The following is a 13777-nucleotide window of genomic DNA, read 5'->3' on the forward strand; positions in this document are numbered from 1 at the left end:
GCCGCTCTGTCTCTTCGCTTTGTCCTCTTCCTGATTTGTTCCTGTGTGCGTTCGTCCTCTGAGAGCTTGACGCCGTTGCACACCGTTACTTGCCACTTGACACGGTCATCTGCAATGCTTTCCCAGCGACTTGGATTGGTTCTGGTCTCGGTCAGGTCTCTCTTGCAGACGTACTTGAAACGACGATGCGGTCGTCCCACTGGCCTCACACCTTCCTGAAGTTCGCCCTACAGCAGTTGTTTCGGTATCCGTTCAGGATCCATGCGCCTGACATGTACCAAACATCTTAGACGTCGATGACTCAGAAGTGCAAAGATGCTGGTTGTGCTTGCACGATGAAAGACTTCGGTGTTGGGTACTCTATCTCTCCAAGAGACCTGAAGGATCTTCTGGAGACAGCAGAGATGGATGCTGTTGAGTCGAGAGTCATGCCTAGAAAGAGTTGTCCATGTCTCACAGCTATAGAGAAGGGTGCTTATAACACAGGCGTTGTAGACTTTTAATTCAGTTTTTGTGGTAAGCAGTCCGTTGTTCCATACTCTGTTTTTAAATCTAGCCATGACAGATGATGCCTTTGCGATTCTGTTAGTAATTTCAGTGTCCATGGACAAGTTGCTACATATTGTGGATCCCAAGTAGGTGAAGTCATCAACTACCTGGAGAGGATTGCCATCAATGCTGATGGATGGCAGGTTGGTAGTGCTCTGCGCCATGATCTTAGACTTTTGAAGGCTGATGAGGAGACCAAATTTTTCACAGGCATTTGATAATTTCTTGATTATATACTGCAGCTCATCTTCTGTGTTCGCTACTAGAGCTGCATCGTCCACATATAACAGCTCACGGATAACAACTGTATTTACTTTCGTCTTGGCCTTGAGGCCCGCAATGTTGAAAAGATTTCCATCAGACCTCGTTTTTAGATACACTCCCTCCTCACAGTCTTCAAAGGCAAATCTGAGCAGAAGGGAAAAGAAAATCCCAAATAATGTAGGAGCTAACACACACCCCTGTTTCACACCGCTATTAACAGGGAATGCTTCTGATGTTTTACCGTTGAAGCAGATTGTTGCTTGTGTTTTCTCATGGAAAGAGACAATGATCTGAAGTAGTTTAGGTGGGCATCCAATTTTCTGCAACAGTTTGGAAAGCCCATTTCTGTTCACTAAATCAAACGCTTTAACAAGGTCAATGAAAGCAGTATAATGTGGCCTCTGCTGCTCACGACATTTCTCTTGCAGCTGTCTTAAGGAGAAGATCATATCTACGGTTGATCGGCCGGGCCCGAAGCCACACTGAGATCCTGGGTAGATTCTGGAAGCTAAGATTTGTAATCGCATTAGGATGACTCTTGCATAAGCTTTCCCGGCTACACTTACTAATGAAATGCGTCAGTAATTGTTACAGTCACTTCTGTTCCCTTTCTGTTTATATAGAGTAACTATCTTCGAATTCCGCATACTCATCGGGACATAACCTTCTTCCGAGCTGGTTGTGATAAGTGAATATAAATGTTTGAGAAGAACAGACTTGTTATACTTAATAACCTCTGCAGGGATCCCATCTTCACCTTGGGCCTTTCCGTTAGCAAGAGAATCTATTTCTCTACTGAGTTCTTCCATAGGAGGCATTGCATCTAGTTCTTCCATAACTGACATTTGTTTGATGGCGTCACATGCTTCCTTGCTAACTTCATTCTCGGCTACATACAACTCGAGGTAGTGTCCAACCGAGCGTTCCGTTTGTTTGCCTTCATCAGTAATGACTTCACCCGTCTTGGACTTCAGAGGAGCTGTTTTTCTGACAGTTGGTCCAACTGCTTTCTTAATACCATCGTACATTGCGTTAGCATCCCCAGAATCGGCCGCTTTCTGTATACCTGCACATAAATTCAGCCAGTAGTTATTTGCGCAGCTCCTAGATGTTTGCTGTGCCCTGTTCTTTGCTTTCCGTAGGTCATCTCGAGTTCTTTCATTTGGGTTTCTTTTGTAAGCAAGCAGGGCTTTCCGTTTAGCCTCAGAGACTGGTTCCATTTCTTCCAAATTTTGCTCGTACCAGTCCTTATTTCTTTTTCCTTTTATTCCATAGGCCAATACTGCTGATTTGTAGATAGCACCCGAGAGTTTTGCCCATTTCTTATCAACATTCCTTTCTGCTTGCACGTTTCCTGGGAAAGTACTTTCAAAATTACTGGCAGAATCCTGCTTTCTTTGTGTGTCAAGAACATGGTCTGTGTTGATACGGGGATGACCTCTCGGTTTAGCGTGGTGACATTTCTTGGGAGTGAGCCTCAATGTGCACGCCACCAGGGCGTGGTCAGTATTGCAATCAGCACTATGATAACTTAGTGTCAGTAGCACATTTTTGAGACCATTACGCCTAGCTATGACTAAGTCAAGTTGATGCCAGTGATGAGAGCTCGGGTGTCTCCAAGACACTTTGTGCTGATCCTTAAGCTGGAAAGATGTGTTTGTAATAGAGAGTCCATAAAAGCAGCAAACGTCAAGCAGTCTCTGGCCATTTTCGTTCATTTTTCCCACCCCATGATGTCCCAGGCAATTCGGCCATATGTCATTACCTGATCCAACTCTAGCATTAAAGTCCCCTAGAATATACAGCGTCTCGGTGCTAGGTACCTTGGCTATTCTGCCGCTGAGTAAATCATAAAACAGATCCTTCTCTTCCATACTGGATGATAAGGTGGGAGCGTACACATTTAGGATATTGACAGTGCCACTTGAGGAGCATATTTTCAAAGCAATAATTCGCTCTGTTCCACCGGATGGTGGCACAGTACAGTCCAGGAGGGTGTTTTTAACAGCAAATCCTACGCCTTGAAGTCTTGGCTCGTCTTGAGACATTCCCTGCCAGAAGAATGTGTAATTATCCTCCCTGATAGAGCCCGCGTCTTGAAGCCGTGTCTCCTGCAGTCCCGCGATGTCAACATTCAAACGATGGAGCTCTCTGTCAATTACGGCAGTCTTACGGATGAAATCAACCTCTTGGGCAACGTCAATGTACCTTGGACACATGGTCCTAACATTCCAGGTGGCAATACGAAATAGTGATTTCTGTATTATTTCATTTTTGTTGTTGGTAGGTGTACAATATCAACCCGCTTGTCAATGATTAGTTCTAAGCTCCACACACCCCGTGAAGCAGGCGGATAGTGGCGGGACAGCACCTTATTGGCTGGGGGCTGCCCAGCTTGAGGCGGACGGTAGCTGTCCAATGAGATGCAATGATCTCTCCCACCGTCGGAAGTTGCCCCTGGCACTCGAGTCTTACGCCAATCAGACAGAGCTTATAACCGGTAACTGCCTCTTCCCGTGTTGTGCCGAAGTCCTTGGACGTCGCTGAAGTGTCCTCTCCAGGATGCTACAAGCCTGAGCGATAAATATGAAGACTCGTGAGTTGCCCAATCATCACGGTCTCCCTCTCGACCTAAATGATAATATCCAGAGGAAAGGCAAGTCAATACGACTGGTATCACTTCGGTTGCAGGAGCTGCCGAAAGGGGACGTAGTGCGCCTTTCAACCGCCTTTGGGGCCACTCCAGATTTTCTTTACGGGTTTTCTCCCTTAGCCTTCATCCCTCCCGAGACCAACCACAAGGGAGTGGTGTGTTAAGGTAATTAGAGAAAGAAAAGGAATGGTAACTGACCAATATGCTGCTAGAAATGCTTCCTGGAATGCTTCTACTGAAAAACACTGTCTAGCAATTGACCGCATTCTTCTCGCTGGTTCCCCTTCAAGAAAGCTGATAATAAATTCTAGCTTATGTTGAACGGGCCATGACGGTGGAAGTGCCGCATAGGAAATGCTTGTGGTCGAAACCGGCATGTCGTTGTATGTAATTATTTTCGTAATGTTGTGAATATGAATTTATTTGTCTTTCTGCCTGGTTAAGATCTCTTACTCTCTGAAGTCTACCGACATTATATGTATTGTGCATCTGAGGCATGTCGTAATGGTGTGTGTTCTGTTGGAATTGATTGCTTGCAGTTGTTTCTTGTGTGTCAGCTATCCCTTGCTGTAAAGAATTGATTTTCTGATGCTGACTGCTACATCGAACTGCGACATGAATATACTTACTCTGGTTTACTATACTCTATTACCTGCTGTTGAGCTGTCATCACAAGTGGCTGTATTTATTACCAAAGCTGAGTTATTCTTTAATAGCAAACCTGACGTTATTCTATATTTGACTGAAGTTCCGTAATTCATAGTTATACTTTTTCTTGACAACAATAAAATTGTGCAAAGTTTTACGTTGATGTTTTTTGGGATGGTTTATAATCAGTAATGCAACATTGCTGGCAAAAATTAATTAAATTCTGAAAACGTATCTTCAAATATTTACTGCTGATAATGAAATGATTTTAGAAACGTTCAAATGGGACTTACTTTTTAAAATAATCTTACAACTAGCATTGCGCAAACATACCTTCAGTAGTCTTGAGTATCGCAAAGAAAATAATTCATTAATATTAGTTCCTCTTACGATAATAGTTAGCTGATGTCTCTGTACATCTGTTTATAATCTCTTGTAAATCATAGCTGGTGGCTGGCAGGCACACTGCTCCTCTCAACCTCTCGCTTCAGACCTGCTACAGGGTGTTTCAAAAATGACCGGTATATTTGAAACGGCAATAAAAACTAAACGAGCAGCGATAGAAATACACCGTTTGTTGCAATATGCTTGGGACAACAGTACATTTTCAGGCGGACAAACTTTCGAAATTACAGTAGTTACAATTTTCAACAACAGATGGCGCTGCAAGTGATGTGAAATAGAAGACAACGCAGTCTGTGGGTGCGCCATGCTGTACGTCGTCTTTCTGCTGTAAGCGTGTGCTGTTCTCAACGTGCAAGTGTGCTGTAGACAACATGGTTTATTCCTTAGAACAGAGGATTTTTCTGGTGTTGGAATTCCACCGCCTAGAACACAGTGTTGTTGCAACAAGACGAAGTTTTCAACGGAGGTTTAATGTAACCAAAGGACCGAAAAGCGATACAATAAAGGATCTGTTTGAAAAATTTCAACGGACTGGGAACGTGACGGATGAACGTGCTCGAAAGGTAGGGCGGCCGCGTACGGCAACCACAGAGGGCAACGCGCAGCTAGTGCAGCAGGTGATCCAACAGCGGCCTCGGGTGTCCGTTCGCCGTGTTGCAGCTGCGGTCCAAATGACGCCAACGTCCACGTATCGTCTCATGCGCCAGAGTTTACACCTCCATCCATACAAAATTCAAACGCGGCAACCCCTCAGCGCCGCTACCATTGCTGCACGAGAGACATTCGCTAACGATATAGTGCACAGGATTGATGACGGCGATATGCATGTGGGCAGCATTTGGTTTACTGACGACGCTTATTTTTACCTGGACGGCTTCGTCAATAAACAGAACTGGCGCATATGGGGAACCGAAAAGCCCCATGTTGCAGTCCCATCGTCCCTGCATCCTCAAAAAGTACTGGTCTGGGCCGCCATTTCTTCCAAAGGAATCACTGGCCCATTTTTCAGATCCGAAACGATTACTGCATCACGCTCTCTGGACATTCTTCGTGAATTTGTGGCGGTACAAACTGCCTTAGACGACACTGCGAACACCTCGTGGTTTATGCAAGATGGTGCCCGGCCACATCGCACGGCCGACGTCTTTAATTTCCTGAATGAATATTTCGATGATCGTGTGATTGCTTTGGGCTATCCGAAACATACAGGAGGCGGCGTGGATTGGCCTCCCTATTCGCCAGACATGAACCCCTGTGACTTCTTTCTGTGGGGACACTTGAAAGACCAGGTGTACCGCCAGAATCCAGAAACAATTGAACAGCTGAAGCAGTACATCTCATCTGCATGTGAAGCCATTCCGCCAGACACGTTGTCAAAGGTTTCGGGTAATTTCATTCAGAGACTACGCCATATTATTGCTACGCATGGTGGATATGTGGAAAATATCGTACTATAGAGTTTCCCAGACCGCAGCGCCATCTGTTGTTGAAAATTGTAACTACTGTAATTTCGAAAGTTTGTCCGCCTGAAAATGTACTGTTGTCCCAAGCATATTGCAACAAACGGTGTATTTCTATCGCTGCTCGTTTAGTTTTTATTGCCGTTTCAAATATACCGGTCATTTTTGAAACACCCTGTATCTACTCGCTTCACATCTCGCTTACTACTGACTTCCTACGAACGCTAAAGCGCGGTCTCTCCTGCCAACAATGCTTTCTGGTGCAGACAATCCCTGCTACCATTACAAAATGTATCAATGCGCGGTCATTCCCGCGCTTTTCTTGAAATGTATTCATACGCGGTCTCTCCCGCCCTTTCTAAAATTATATCAATTTGCGGTCTCTCTTGCCAACAATACTTTGGTGCAGACATTCCCTGCTACCACAATTATTTCCAACATCACAAATATTAATGATTCCTACTTAATCCTATTAATAAAATATAAACCTCTTTCATAAATTGTGGTTTGGCAATAGACAATAGAAATATACACGTCTTACAATCAGCCCCCTAGACTTGAACTACTTAAACCGAACTAACCTAAGGACACCACACACATATATGCCCGCGGCAGGATTCGAAACTGCGACTGTAGCAGCAACGCGTTTTCGGTATGAAGCGCCTAGAACCGCCCGGCCACAACGGCCGGCGAGAACACAATCTTTCAAAGGTGAATCTCTCTTATGTTTTAAGACGCGGGGCTTTAAAACAAGAGGGCAAATTAAAGAAAATAATTTCTGTTACTGAACGAATACTGATAGATGATTTCCATAAAGCAAACATAACTGAAATCTAATTTCTGTTTGCCCTTTTTAACTCGGATAAATACGAGTATAACTCGGATGTGTAGTGTTAACCAATATTGCTGACCCACGCTATGCACGCAGGAGCGAAATTACGATCGTCATTGAAAGTTAAACACCGTTTCGTACATGGACACTAATTCAACCTCAAAAACAAAAACTCGTCCAAAGAAGAAGAAATTTCGCAAATGATAACGAACAATTCATCCGCACGTAAGGAAAGGAGCTCAGCGTTTTTCTTTCTACCCCATTTCTTGTCTGTATAGCAAATCCTGGCAGTTCGGCATCCACAAACCGAAACAGTGGAACGAGGGAAGTGCCGACTCTGAAGGTGCGTATCCGCGACGTCGAAGGCAGAGGGAGACAGTGATTCCTCGGGTGTGGTGCGCATACTTTCCGCAGCCATCCGTAACTCACGGTTCCTGACCTCCGCCATCAGTGACGTACCCCAGTTATCGTGCCGAACAGCGAGCAAACACTGAGAGATGGAGGCAGCGCGCACGTGGTTAAATATGGTCGACGTGCAGTATCCCGTGGAACTCCCGCGGAACCGTCGCAGAGAACAGAGAGGTTTAATAAGCGGCAGATTCAGATTCTACCTCACGCACGGCTAACCATTTTCACTAGATATAGCACGTAGAAATGTTATGGGATATTGTATGTGATATAAACTCGGCAGAAAAACTCGTCTGTGACCATTGGAAACAGTGGAACAGGATATCCAAAAGCCGTACATTGTACACAAACATGTCAAAAATCGACTTATGACAGAAGTGTAACTGATGTGTCGGCAGAAGTGCCAACACCGTGTTGTTTGAGGAAGCCGAAATGCACGCTATAAGCTCACGCAGGATGGCGTGAGGTCTGAAACAGGATACTTAATGAATGCTATAAAGAAAAGTACGTAGCTGCTGGAATACTTAACTTTAATCCACAATTGGTGAACATTGGTCTTGTTACTGTACATGCTTCATTAGATACATAGCAAAGGATAAATGGCGCCTTGCTAGGTCGTAGCAATTGACTAAGCTGAAGGCTATGCTATCGTCTCGGCTAATGAGAGCGTAATTCTCAGTGAAACTTTGCTAGCAACGTCGGCTGTACAACTGGGGCGAGTGCTAGTAAGTCTCTCTAGACCTGCCGTGTGGTGGCGCTCGGTCTGCGATCACTGACAGTGGCGACACGCGGGTCCGACATGTACTAATGGACCGCGGCCGATTTAAAGCTACCACCTAGCAAGTGTGGTGTCTGGCGGTGACACCACAGTAACCCTATGAAGCAGGAAGTGAAACTGAAATAATATGTTACTCGTAACAGAAACTTGTAGTTTATGTGGTACCAATAACGGTTACAATAAAAGTTGGAGACGAGGTACTGGCAGAAGTAAAGCTGTGAGGATGGGGCGTGAGTCGTGCTTGGATAGCTCAGTTGGTAGAGCACCTCCCCACGAAAGGCGAAGGTCCAGAGCTCGAGTCTCGGTCCGGCACACAGTTTTGATCTGCCACGAAGTTTCGGTTACAATAAAGCCTGACAGAGCTTACACGAGTACGTTACAAGTGAGCAGATACCCAATGAAGTTGGCATACCAACTCCATACGATGAAGACAGTTAAATTCGCTATACATTGTACAATAACGTTACACGGAATGTGCGAAGAGATCCCAGACCCCTTTCCGCGGTTGTAGTAGTTAGACGGTTGTAAGAGCTCAGTAGAGGCTGCGATAACTATGTCAGCCTGTTGCGGTGAGGCTGGATTTATCGGGTGCAATGACAAGAGGCTTTTTCTCGATACCCTCGGGGTTTGCACATGGCAGCGCCCGAACGAGGCGAAAAGCAAAGAGCATGTGTGCCATCGTTGTCGCAGTGCATATAGCGCGGACGACCTAGCACGGTGGTTACCCGTGACTGAACAAACGCCAAAGCGGGCGAGGAGCCGTGTGGGGCAACCAGCCCCTCTTCCCACTCGCAGGCCTGGCTGCCCACAGCGAAAGCAGGACGCACATAATGGCTATAGAGATCGCGATCCATTTTGTTGTTGTGAGAGTCACACTTAAACCCCGTGACCGACCATTACTCGTTTCTTCACTTGTTTCAAAACTAGAAAAGAAAACCACAAACAGCGCAATGCCCTAAGCAAAGCGGAGTACTCAAAGCATTTGGCGACGCCTCCCACAACTTCCTGAGGTTGACAGTGTAGTAAACGACGTAACCCATGCCCGACCTCGACCAACATGTTACACATCCCTTGTACAAATTGTTTCACACTTAAATGTTACACTGTTCACATAACACCAGCGTCGCTTTTTCGCGGGAATCGGTATTACTAAACGGCTAAAATAGCCTTAATCGTAGCTTGCCTGCCAAACGGCTTTCAGTGCCAACTTAAATTTTACTGTCAGTATTTCGTATAGTTATTGACTGAATTAAAAAATTCAAAATGCTTACATAACCTACACAGTAACATACATATTATCTTGCGTTACATGTTTAACACAATAAGACAATAAGATATGATTTTGGGCATCATTCAAAGGCGCGTTAAATATTACTATAAGTCATTTTATTTCTTGTTTTGGACAAACCATTTTATAAAACATATGACCGTTTTTTACTAATTTTTCATAAGTTTCGTGTCATGTAAAGAAAGAGTGAAATGCAATATATACTTAAACATCAATCGGTATTATTATGAGGAGCATATAGGTAAAGGGAAAGCAAATGAGGTGTTGCTTAAGCATTTCGAGTTCAAGATTTAACTTCATTACTCTGATTACCTTCAAATAACTAAATCGTTTGGTCCTTTCACTCTGTAGCAGAGTGTACACTCAGTTAAACTTCCTGGCAGATTAAAACTGTGTGCCGGACCGAGATCGAACCTGGGGCATTTCTCTTTCACGAGCAAGTGATGTCCCTACCGACGTCTATCCAAGCACGACACAGTACTTCCCCATTCCCCCTCCCCCTCCCGCTCCTTATAGTCTTTATGCCATCGGTACCGCATTTCCTACTTCTTTTGACAGCCATTCGTGCTTGGGCAGACAAGTTTGTATACAACTTGCGCACGAAAGACAAAGGCCCCAAATTCGAGGTCCGGTCTGGCATAAAGTTTTATTCCGCCAGCAACTTTCTACTAAATATTTTTTTTCCAAACCACACGTCACGCTGGTCGATTTGATCCCATTTAGCCACTTCAGAATTTTCGTTAGGCTATGAAAGTTCGGACAAAATTCCACTGTACAATTTATAGGGTGTCTTTGTTTACGCGCCGCTCATACGTTTGCCCCAAAAGAAAAATTGACGTCATCGCACCTGAAACTACAGGAAAATAAACTTCAAAAGTTCAAAGTGCACCCAGAATCGCATTGGACAGGAAAAGCGAAGTTGTTCTTTGCTGCAAGTGCATGCGGTGTACTACTCCTGCTACTGCAGATGTCTTCAGGTCGCCACCTTCTTAGGCGCACGCTACTCAAGCAGCAAGACGATGGATGAGCAATGAACTCCTGTGTAATATCATGTTGGTACACTTTTCGAAAAGAGTACAGACGCGATTCTTCGTGGCATGGAGTCAACAACTCATTGATAGGTGTTCAGAGATATGTGGCAGCAGATGTCTACCCACAGGTCATGCAATGCCCGTAAACAACTGGCCGACGGTTCGACAGCTCGAAGCTGGCGCCCCATAGCGTCTCAGATGCGTCCCATCATATGCAGATCAGGCGAATTTAGTGGCCCAGACATCAACGTGTATTCACTATGATGGTCCTCAAACCAGTGCGGCACGATTCTGGCCTTGTGACACGGACATTTTGTTGTAAAAGTAAGACTATACACGTAGATATCACTGTTTTCTCCGAACGATATTTTCTATATTGACTGTGCATATGCGCTGCTTTAGATATATGTGCTGTCATATGCTGACCGTTTATGCAACTCGCTGAAATACGTGAGTTTAATTTTTCGTACATTATCAGATTTTGTTTGAAGTTTATATACGTGCAATCACTTGTGATGAATGTACAGTAAGACAATGAATGCCTTTGTATTGGAAAACCCATGTAAATAACACTTATTTTGCTAGTGGTCAGTGATGTATTGTTGCACTTTTGAAAAAGTAGTTTACAGCGAGATGAACTGGCGGCTATGGAAAGGTGGCTAGCTATGAATATGAGCAGCTGTGTGATGCAGTACTGAGCATTTGTATATCGCCAGCTTCAAAAGGAATATCTGTGTGTACAAGATGGCCGTACCATTAGTCGCGGAGATGTGACGCGACTGAGCAAATGTGGGTTTGCTCGTTGTCAAAGCTGGAGGTATTAACAACATAATTTTACGTGCTAACAACTACGGTAACACATAGAACTCATATCCCTCTGTTAGGTGCTACTCAATGTTTTAAAGCGACCGTTCACTAAATTTATACTCATTGCAAATGTGAATATAGTGCTGTAAATGAACCTCATCAGTGTTTTATCCTTATGGATTAGTTTGTCCCAGGCTAAAATCTGTTCCTCTGTCCTAAATTGTAATCAGAATCAAGGGCCACTGTTATCAGTACTTAATCACTTACATTATTCAAAGTCTATTCACAGTTTAGACGCAGCTAAATAAAGACGAAACATACCGAAAAACAGTATCTTAAAAATTTATTTCAAAAGTAATCACCATAACTGTTAATACATTTATTCCACTGTCAGTAAACTCAGTGGGGTGGTCCACACGTTCACAAGCTTGTTTCGACTGCGGTGCAGAAGTTTCGCTGGGAAGCATTTATACATCCTCCATATAGTCCCGATCCCTTCTCATGTAATTTACTTACATTTTTCCATGAAAACGTTGACCATTTTGTCTCACAGTGGAATAAATTTACTAACAGTAATGACGATAACTACTGAAATAATAAATATTTTCAGCAGGGCTTGGCAACCAAACCAGCCGTGGGTCTAATTAAGATTCTTAGTAAATATATCGATATGTCGACGGGGTCGAACAGAGCAACTACGTCGACACTACCACGGACATCTACGCAACAGTCCCCGCAGCTGCTGACGCGCGGCCTCGGGCAAGGACAGCGGACGGAACGGCTTGCGGTGGGATGTAATAAGGGAAGTTTTTGAACAGATTCAAAACCCTAACGGGGCAACGCCAGTCACCCTCCAACACGGTAATAGTAGACTACGAGGCTACAACAGACCGCCTAGAACAGGCGGAATATTTCAAGCAAGTCCTACACAAATTGTATTCCTTCCTTAGCGACAGCAAGTTCGATGAACGATTCTGACACCAGGTCGACACCCAAGTAACAGTGCTGCTGGGTACTCAAACTACCGATTGTCAAAGAACAGCAATCCCTCACCAAGGACATCATAGGCACGAAAATCAGGCATACTCCGGAAGCAGCACCGCTCCAGGACAAAGCGACACAAGGTGTATCCACCTTCAAAAAGCGTCCCTCCCATATCTTAATTCCCAATCTATCCCTCATATTCAATTACTGCTTAAACAATGAAACAATGCCGACAACCTGGAAGACCAGCACAGCAATAGTGATCCCAAAATTAGAGAAACATAGAACAGACCAGAAAATCTTACGCACCAATATCCCTACTGCACTTTACAGGCAAGACTTATGAGCGAATACTAACAAACGAGCTATGGTCATACGTTGATAAACGAGGTATACTACCCCTCATACAGGCAGGCTTCGGACACAACCGCTCAACTAACGACCCACTTTTCACACTGACGGACAGAATAACAAGGAAATCAACCAGGTATATTGCATGACTGCAGTGCTCCTGGATGTTGAACGACTCTTCTACAAACTATGGCACCAAAGCTTGCTGTTCAGAAAGGTAAACATTGGTATCCTAACTGAAGACGTCAGCTTAATCAAAGTATACAACACAGAACGGACCTGTAGGGTAAATGATGCCAACCAAGCTTCTGAAACTTTCATCCCACAAGCAGATGTCCCTCAGGATGGCATTTTGCCTCACTCTTGTGCACCTTACACGCTGATGAAATACATACTATGACGACACAAAACAAGACGGTAGGGATATATGCAGACGACATGGCCTACTAGTGCACCGAATTACGGACAACAACGATACAATGTAAGACACACTCGTACTTCCACCATCTGGAAAAGTGGATGTCAACCCTATAACAACCCACAGAGTCCTTTTCAGGCATAGGCATCTAACCAAGGAAAGACAACAAAATGGATACGGCATTCGCCTAACACTGTGGGACAGCGCTTTCAGACTAAACGATACTGCCAGATGCCTTGGGGTTTATCCCGATAAATACCTTAAATGGAAGACCCATCTAACTCGCTTTTTAATCAAGACTAGACCCAGAGAAAAACCTCAAATGAGAAGTCTGAGGTCGCATCCATGGCTGCAGTACACAAACCTCACTGCATATCTGTAAGATCTTCATACGGTCGGGTCTAGAATATTCTGCAGCCCTCTTGGGAGGCATAAACGCACCGGTAGTAAATAGACTTTATAGTAGAGATAAGAGATTTCTTCACAGCACTGCGAAACTCCGCATTAATGAGGTTTACCAAACAACCAGTGTAGAACCACTCCAAACCAGGCTGGCCAGGCTGAGAGCAAGGTATGGAAGACACACACTAAACGAAAGGGCCGATGTGGAGGAACTCCTTGTCACCAACCACAGAACACAACGAAAGCCTAGGTTCAAGTACACCACCCCATCCCGCACAATAGCTCAGGACACTGCTAAAGTGGACCCAGACCTTGCTCCCACCATGAAACCGCTCACTGCGAACACCACAACACAACCCCTCGTCACCTAGATGAGAGAAGGTATAACTAACACACACACACACACACACACACACACACACACACACACGCGCGCGCGCGCGCGCGCACCATAACAACCGTCATACGACCATGACCATCTCAAGAAGCTCCGAAGGAC

The sequence above is a fragment of the Schistocerca nitens genome, chromosome 6 (assembly GCF_023898315.1).
Source record: "Schistocerca nitens isolate TAMUIC-IGC-003100 chromosome 6, iqSchNite1.1, whole genome shotgun sequence".
NCBI lineage: Eukaryota > Metazoa > Arthropoda > Insecta > Orthoptera > Acrididae > Schistocerca > Schistocerca nitens.